Consider the following 9,549-nt stretch of genomic DNA (forward strand, 5'->3'; position numbering starts at 1 on the left):
TCTCAGTCTCTCTTTCTCCCTTCTCAGTTTCTCTTTCTCCCTTCTCAGTCTCTCTCTCTCCCTTCTCAGTCTCTCTCTCTCCCTTCTAAGTCTCTCTCTCTCCCTTCTCAGTCTCTCTCTCTCCCTTCTCAGTCTCTCTCTCTCCCTTCTCAGTCTCTCTCTCTCCCTTCTCAGTCTCTCTCTCTCCCTTCTCAGTCTCTCTCTCTCTCCCTTCTCAGTCTCTCTCTCTCTCTCCCTTCTCAGTCTCTCTCTCTCTCTCCCTTCTCAGTCTCTCTCTCTCTCTCCCTTCTCAGTCTCTCTCTCTCTCTCCCTTCTCAGTCTCTCTCTCTCTCTCCCTTCTCAGTCTCTCTCTCTCTCTCCCTTCTCAGTCTCTCTCTCTCTCTCCCTTCTCAGTCTCTCTCTCCCTTCTCAGTCTCTCTCTCTCTCTTCTCAGTCTCTCTCTCTCTCTTCTCAGTCTCTCTCTCTCTCTCTTCTCAGTCTCTCTCTCTCTCTCTTCTCAGTCTCTCTCTCTCTCTTCTCAGTCTCTCTCTCTCTCTTCTCAGTCTCTCTCTCTCTCTTCTCAGTCTCTCTCTCTCTTCTCAGTCTCTCTCTCTCTTCTCAGTCTCTCTCTCTCTTCTCAGTCTCTCTCTCTCTTCTCAGTCTCTCTCTCTCTTCTCAGTCTCTCTCTCTCTCTTCTCAGTCTCTCTCTCTCTTCTCAGTCTCTCTCTCTCTCTTCTCAGTCTCTCTCTCTCTCTTCTCAGTCTCTCTCTCTCTCTCTTCTCAGTCTCTCTCTCTCTCTCTTCTCAGTCTCTCTCTCTCTTCTCAGTCTCTCTCTCTCTCTCTCTCTTCTCAGTCTCTCTCTCTCTCTCTTCTCAGTCTCTCTCTCTCTCTCTCTTCTCAGTCTCTCTCTCTCTCTCTTCTCAGTCTCTCTCTCTCTTCTCAGTCTCTCTCTTCTCAGTCTCTCTCTTCTCAGTCTCTCTCTTCTCAGTCTCTCTCTTCTCAGTCTCTCTCTTCTCAGTCTCTCCCTCTCTCTCTTCTCAGTATCTCCCTCTCTCTCTTCTCAGTCTCTCCCTCTCTCTCTTCTCAGTCTCTCCCTCTCTCTCTCTTCTCAGTCTCTCCCTCTCTCTCTCTCTTCTCAGTCTCTCCCTCTCTCTCTCTCTTCTCAGTCTCTCCCTCTCTCTCTTCTCAGTCTCTCCCTCTCTCTCTTCTCAGTCTCTCTCTCTTCTCAGTCTCTCTCTCTCTTCTCAGTCTCTCTCTCTCTTCTCAGTCTCTCTCTCTTCTCAGTCTCTCTATCTTCTCAGTCTCTTCTCAGTCTCTTCTCAGTCTCTCTCTCTCTCTCTTCTCAGTCTCTCTCTCTCTCTTCTCAGTCTCTCTCTCTCTCTTCTCAGTCTCTCTCTCTCTTCTCAGTCTCTCTCTCTCTTCTCAGTCTCTCTCTCTCTCTTCTCAGTCTCCCCCTCTCTCTCTCTTCTCAGTCTCTCTCTCTCTTCTCAGTCTCTCTCTCTCTTCTCAGTCTCTCTCTCTCTCTTCTCAGTCTCTCTCTCTCTCTTCTCAGTCTCTCTCTCTCTTCTCAGTCTCTCTCTCTCTTCTCAGTCTCTCTCTCTCTTCTCAGTCTCTCTCTCTCTTCTCAGTCTCTCTCTCTCTCTTCTCAGTCTCTCTCTTCTCAGTCTCTCTCTTCTCAGTCTCTCTCTTCTCAGTCTCTCTCTCTCTCTTCTCAGTCTCTCTCTCTCTCTCTTCTCAGTCTCTCTCTCTCTCTCTTCTCAGTCTCTCTCTCTCTTCTCAGTCTCTCTCTCTCTCTCTTCTCAGTCTCTCTCTCTCTTCTCAGTCTCTCTCTCTCTCTTCTCAGTCTCTCTCTCTCTCTCTCTTCTCAGTCTCTCTCTCTCTCTCTTCTCAGTCTCTCTCTCTATCTCTTCTCAGTCTCTCTCTCTCTCTCTTCTCAGTCTCTCTCTCTATCTCTTCTCAGTCTCTCTCACTCTCTCTTCTCAGTCTCTCTCTCTCTTCTCAGTCTCTCTCTCTCAGTCTCTCTCTCTCTTCTCACTCTCTCTTCTCAGTCTCTCTCTCTCTCTTCTCAACCTCACTCTCTCTCTTCTCACCTCACTCTCTCTCTCTTCTCACCTCACTCTCTCTGTGTGTTCTCACTCTCTCTTCTCGTTCTCTCTCTCTCTTCTCACTCTCTCTCTCTTGTTCTCTTATAATCACTTAGCAGGTCGTTCTTTATTCCCTTCGTCTCTCATGTCTACTTTTCACTTCGTCCCTGGCCTTTTCCCGCCTTCCTCTGTGGGATAACACTGTTACCTCAATTGCTCCGCACCTACAAACCAAAGAAGTCTAATTCATTCCATCAACGTGGCCATACCATCGAAGTCTACTTTTCTGCATGCATATCACTATAATGTCTGGATTACATTTTCCTCTGAACACATCACATTCAAGATTCGTATTTCTCCTCCATCGTATCATTAGCACATCATTTCTCGCGATGCAATACATATCCTCGGCTCTCACTTTCTAGCTTTCAATTTCATGTATCATAATACACGTGCCTAATAAACTTTCTTCGGTCGATCGTGGTAATGCCCTGCTGGTTAGTAATGACTAACGTTCCCTCAACTTACACCATGTATTCCTAACTCTTGTAATCACACTAGCACCTGATTCACCTTATACTCAAATTGTATCATCAAGGTATTTGTTGTAGTATGCCCATTATGGATTATAATGAACCTTTTCTCTCACTAGGAGCATTAGGTACACTTAGCAATAAAACTACCTGCAATCACTCTCTTTATTAACCTGTATTTTCTTTCCTTTCATTATATTTTATTTGCATTAAATACTGAGTTGTTTTTCTTTCAAACCAGTCCACAACAGTAGTAAAACGTTATAACAACCTCAAGAACTTCGCCATCCACATATATTTTCTCCACATTGGAATTCTCATCCGCCTTGAACAGAACCTAATCTGGATATATTTTGTTTGATATATATGTTATACATTTAATATTTGATCTCCACATAGTTTCTACATTTAATGACATTTATTGACCTGTTGAGTGTCGATAACATAGATAAATTAAAGGTGACGTCTACAAATATCCACAAGGTGATCAGCATTCCCAAATGAACTATGAGTACTTGTCACACGACTCTCAGGTACTGTAGCTCGAAATAGATCTATAAATGAGGCTTGCTGATCTTCCCGATCGAGGAGACAGGTTTGGAAACAGGACTCTTTGTGTAAGGGGGTGAGTTATATGAAAACTATGTGTGCTGTTACTAACTGCAGTTTGTAACTCAAGAAACTGTGGTTAACATTAAGAGTATCAAATTCATGTAGACAGGCGTTAGTATCAACTGATAGTGCTGCATCTATCTTGTCAGTGACATGATTAGAATTGTTCTATTGTCTTAGACTTCTTGCACAGAACCTAATCTTTGAATTTTCTTAATATACTTGATATACATTATTCTTTAATATTTCGTTTTCATATAATTTCAAACTCCTCAGCATAACGTTCATAGGGAACATGGGTTGGAACAGATACATCGAGAGCATTGCCAAGACTGCTTCGAAGAAGGTGGGTTCTCTCTACCATGCTAGAAAGTTACTTACGCCTGAAAGTATCCTGTACCTCTACAAGACCACCATTCGCTCTTGTATGGAGTATTGTTGTCACATTTGGGCTGGGGCATCTGCTACTTGTCTCTCACTCCTCGACAGGGTTCAAAAGAGAGTCGCCAACCTGATAGGTCCTGAACTGTCATCTAAACTTCAGCCCCTGTCCCATCGACGAAATGTTGCGCCATTCTGCTTGTATTACAAGTATTTTAATGATGGATGCTATGACGAACTACAAGCCCTTGTACCCCCTCGAGTTAAATACCCCCCGACAAATCCGACAAACAGCAAAGTCCCACCCCTACATAGTAGAGATCCCTAGATGTAAGAAAGCCTTTTACTCTAATAGTTTCTTCCCCAGAACTGCTAAACTTTGGAATTCCCTTTCGGGTTCTTGGTGTCCCAACTGTACTGACATGCAGAAGTTCAAGTGTAATGTGAACAGAAATTGCTCGACTCCTTACATAGTATTCTTGCAACTTATGTTCATGATAGCAGCCCCTACATCAAAGTGGCACTGTGGCTTGTTTGGGGTGAAAATGTAATGCTAAAAATGAACTTCTACATTTAATGGTATACATTGACCTGTTGAGTATCAGCAGGGTAGATGTCTGTGAGCTCAGAAGAGTTGAACATCACTTTACTTCCGTAACTGATTCCTAAACCGGAATAAAATCTTGTAGTTACACTATAAGTGCTTGTGCATTCTATTGTATTCCATTAATGGCAAGTAATAGAACCACCTCGGAAGTTTTCGTTCAGTCAACTTCCTGCATAAAATATTTATGCTACCCGGAAACAGTGATGATTTAAAGTCTTTATTTATTTTTTTTTTTTTTACTTTTTCTGTTTTTAATTTTCATTTCAGGTGTCAAAAAAACATGCGAACATTTCATCTGAAGTGTCCCACTTCGATTTAGTGAAATTAAATTTACGAATAGAAGGGAGAAATCTTTATTTGTCGCCATCTTGAAATGAATGATTTAGCTAAAGGCTGGTTTGACAATTCTTGGTTTAATTTTTTTTTTTTCTCATCTATTTCAGCAGATTGGATTGGGATTTTAGTTTTTTAAAGAAAAAATTTAAAAACGTCGCTTTTGAATATTTGTAATTTTATTGTAAGAATTTGTAAGTCTGTTATTCTATTGAACTTAAGTTTATGAACGTTTGTTTTTCAAGTAAAGTTTTCTTATATATTTTAATCACAAATATACACTAAAATATTTGTTAGTTTTATTGTGTGAATTATATTTGAAAAAAAAAGGTTAACAAAAATGCATTAATAATGGTGAGACTACGTAGAAAAATAAATGAGTTCCTCTGAATTATCTGATCTATTCCCTGCTTCCTTTGTTGCAGCTCGTTTGACTCATTCGTTTAGTGTTCTTCATCAAGTCGCTGTTTTAATACCTCATTGTAATACAACTTCCTCCTCGAGTAGCTTCTTTCCAAGAACGGCAAAATCAGTTCATATGCGTGTCACGTTGATACAGTGATAACATCACCAGCTTTGAATGCTACAGTTTCGGTTTCAATTCTAACTGATGGCACCCAAATGCTATTTTTTCTTACTTTTGAAAGCACAACTCTATAATAATATATAGGAAATCTGGACAAATTAAAATATATTTAAGCATATTTTAGGACCGGGAAAAGTCGGGCGCCTCCCCTCCCGCGCTAGTATATATATATATATATATATATGGATGTGGCTCAGAGGCTAAGGAGTGAGAGTGAACAGTTGTATGTTTTGGTTTCGATTTTAGCTTATGGCATCTTAATCATATGTTTATGTATTTTAGTTTTGATCTCACTACTGTATATTAGGTTTGATAGATTAATCGATAGAGAATTGTCTCTATAATAATAAATACAAATTCTGCATGAATTAAAATATCATATTTAAGCGTATCTTACGACCAGGCAACGCCGGGCGATCTGCTAGTGATATATATATATATATATATCACGAGCAGATCGCTGTAACATATTATATATATTGCAGAAAACTGTCCTCAACCTAATATATAAAAGGCTATATGTATATTTCTGTCTTCATATTTTCAAACTCTATCTCTTCCAAAACAAAAAGTCGCAGAGTAGCGCTAGGGGCCTCAAATGATTGGATTTTTTTTATGGATCGTTCTTTTAGCCGGTTTAAATAGTTTTTAAGCGATCAAAATTGAAAAAAAAAAATCCTTATACATTTTGTACATATACAAGTAGTTTATTTTTAATTTTTAATCAGGTCGTATGCGTGGCACGTTGGTACAGTGGTAACGTCACCAGCTTTGAATGCTACAGTTTTGTTTTCGGTTTCGATTCTAGCTGATGGCACCCCAATTTTTTTTTTTTTTTTTTTTTACTTTTGAAATCACGACTCATAAATAATATATACAAAATCTGGACAAATCAAAATATTATATTTAAGCGTATTTTACGAATGGACAACCCCCCCCCCTTGAGTTTGAGATATATAGTTATTTATAATATAAATCTCACTTCTCTGCTTAAATATATGTATGTATGTCTGCCTAAAACTTTCATCAGAAGAAACAGATTTTCACAAGATTGGTATCGTTTTGATGTCAACCCTTCAACGACAAATATCGAAAAATTTGCTTAAAACATTAATTCCTTCATCCTCAACTAGGCACTTTTCTACAAGAGGTTGTTTTTTTTGCCGATATTCTCAAAGTCATCCTTTCTTTTCGATTGACTAGCCTTAATTTAAGCCTTCATCACTTCCGGTTTGGCGATGGACGCAATGGCAAAGACGTCACTTTTTTTCACGTTTTTTTTTCTCCTTCACGATACAGGTTCGAGCCTGCCTGCCTACCACCACTTTTTTTTTATTTTTTATATATTTTTTTATTTTTATTTTATTTCACTTCATTTATTTTTTATTTATTTTATATATTTTTTAAAAATATTTTTGTCTTTTTGCTTAACATACACCTCCAAACACTCGGGTAATGCTGGTCAACGCCGGGCACCCAGGCTAGTATTCCAATGTGAGAAGGAAAGAAAATGGTTGAAGAATAAATGAACAGTTCAATTTGTGAAATAGTAAAAAGCTTACTGTCAGAACGTGAGATCAAATTCCCTGGTTCCAATATTTATCAGTCTGGTAGATATAGAATACATAAATACTGCTGAGTTATTTCCGAACGACCCCCTCCCGTTTCCGCTCTCTCTTTCTTTCTCTCCTCTTTTTTTATCGTCTGTATACTTTCAGACGAGGCGAGGAAATAGATTGACATATTGGGATTAAATGCTATTAACTGGCCAATACAATTGTTGTAAAGACTAGTACAGAGATGCATATGAAAAGGCCCATACACGCCATTATTAATGGAGCACGGAGGATATGGGTTTATGACATTAATGTTCATTTTATTGAAGTCCCCCAAAGTTAGGTAAAAGCTGCCCATTATAACCGTTCATAAACAGTTTAGCTTCTTTGATCATGTATTCATCGTTTATATTCGAATCTCTAAAATAAAAAAGTAGTAAATGCCCCTTGCAGACGATTGTATGACACAAGGACAATTTTAAATGTGATGTAAATAAAAAAAATTACATTATTTAAATGGTTATATAATAATTTTTATGTTTTTACTTTTTTAAAAATTAAAAAAAAAAATTTTTTTTAGCCCAAATCTAAACGGACACTATGTGTCAAGTTGAGCAGCAAGATGTTCTGTTCACATTACACATGAACTTCTGCATACCATGATTCTTTAGGGAAACAGGGATCCAGGAGGAAATTCCAGAATTTAGCAGTTCGAGCGAAAAGTACTGGAATAGAAGGCTTTCTGTACTTCGTCAATTTACGACTATGGTTAAGCCTTGTCAGATTCAAAACCAGAATCCCAGAGGCTATGTCCTTAATCTTTACTACTGAGCCAATCTTCTTTGAAGATGCCATTTATTTGTTTTGTCTGGAATAGTGTTCAATGGAAAGCATTTCCTAAATGCTCATTGGGAATGATTTTCCCTTGCCAATGTAATACTCTTAGATATGAACCAACGTTATATATATATATATATATATATATATATATATATATATATATATATATATATATATGGGGGCCTACTTACAAGTAGCCCAGGCTCCCTAATCTTAATCTAATTTTGTTTTTCAGATTAAGCGATCCACTTTAAAGTAGCCCGATCTCTCTAATCTTTCTCTTAATGACCAACTGACACCATAAGACAAAATGCAATTTTTTTTCCAACAAGATGGCCCTACATGCCACACGTCTCACAGATCACTGACACAAGTTCATGACATGTTTACTGAAGAGAGAACAATAAGCAAAGGGTTATGGCCTCCACATTCCCCGGACTTGTCATCATGTGATGTTTATCTTGGGTGGGTGGGTAGGGGGCTTTAAAACAAAGCGTTTGTGCAAATAATCCTCACAATCAAGACGAACTAAAGGAGAACATTACCAACGCTATCATGATAATCACTACAAACAGTATCTGCAAACGTTGTTAAATGCATAGATGTCAATGGGAAACACTTCCAGTTTATTTCATAACATTACAGGTAATTTAAACAAAAGAATGTTCCTCCTCTCTACTACGTTTCATGGGCTACTTTTAAGTGAGCCACCCCATATATATATATATATATATAGCAGGCTCCTTCAGTCTTGGACAGACTATGGATACCCACAAAGATTGCTTGCGTGTGAAATTTTTGTGGCAGGAGGTGCGCCATCTCCAACCACACCTCTCCTGAGACGACATTGTTAAATACCAGTGGCAAGTGAAGTACAGAACGACTGGAAACAAATACCGAGATAAGCAGAGAGCACATACAGCACCTAGAATTCCCAAATGGTCACCATTACTTAATTACCTAATTACTTAATTACCAAATGGTTAACATTACCTAACTTCAGTTATCTGATGAGAACCGGTGTGTCAACGTGATTATGCCATATATATATATATATATATATATGTGTGTATTATAATGTAGTGGTGTTTGTATTTGGGTAGTTGTATTTTTTTTCTTGACCTTCTGACCAAGATCAAAGTGCAGTATCTGTTCTTATGCTGCACTACACCTTTTTGGTCTCGGTTAATAGACGATAAATCTTTCATGACTGATATATTTTTTTTTATTATTTTTGTTACTTACTAGAGTTCCCCTTTTTTTGGAAAGCTGGTTTTCCCCCACATTAAAAAACGATCTTGTGTCTAACTCTGCTCTTGTGAGGGAGGGGGGGGGGGCAAGTAAACAAAAAAAATGTAGCAGCGTTCGGCAGGTTACAATTCTAATACAGGACGACTGGAAACAAATGGCGAGATAAGCGGAGAGCACATACAGCACCTAGAATTCCCAAATGGTCACCCATTTGGTACTAACCAGGCTCAACGTTGCTTAACTTCGGTGATCTGCCGAGAACCGGTGTGTCAACATGATTATGCCGTATATATATATATATATATATATATATATATATTTTATATATATATATATATATATATATATATATATATTTTATATAAATATATATATATATATATATATTTTATATAAATATTAATTATTAATTAATAATTACTACGTGCATAAAAGTAAGTCATCTATATACATGCATGTTTCAGAGTTTACACCTCATCAGTATAGCTAGACATTTACAGTTCGATAAGTAGTCTGGCGTGTTACCACGGAGCTATTGGACTTTAGTCAATTTTATGCACGATTTTTATCGCTTATAAATCTAAGATTGTTTGTAATTTTTATTTTATTTATTGGCGATTAGTTTCTTTATTTCGCTCCCTGAGCGTGTTCTCTTATTGTAAGAAATAATATTTAAATAAAAACTTTTTAAAAAAAAAGTAAAAACGGCTTAAGATTTGGGCGAAGAAAAATGTAAACAAAGGGCAAATAACTCCTTTCTTACAATAAGAGAAAACGCTCAGGGAAC

General features: G+C 37.9%; 1 pseudogene; it reads right to left on the reverse strand.

Annotated features, from left to right (window-relative positions):
- Nucleotides 1-8,936: 8,936 nt before the first annotated feature.
- On the reverse strand, nt 8,937-9,053 carry LOC145247609 (5S ribosomal RNA; annotated as a pseudogene).
- Nucleotides 9,054-9,549: the final 496 nt, after the last annotated feature.

The sequence above is a fragment of the Euprymna scolopes genome, chromosome 25 (assembly GCF_053919585.1).
Source record: "Euprymna scolopes isolate OS-2025 chromosome 25, ASM5391958v1, whole genome shotgun sequence".
NCBI lineage: Eukaryota > Metazoa > Mollusca > Cephalopoda > Sepiida > Sepiolidae > Euprymna > Euprymna scolopes.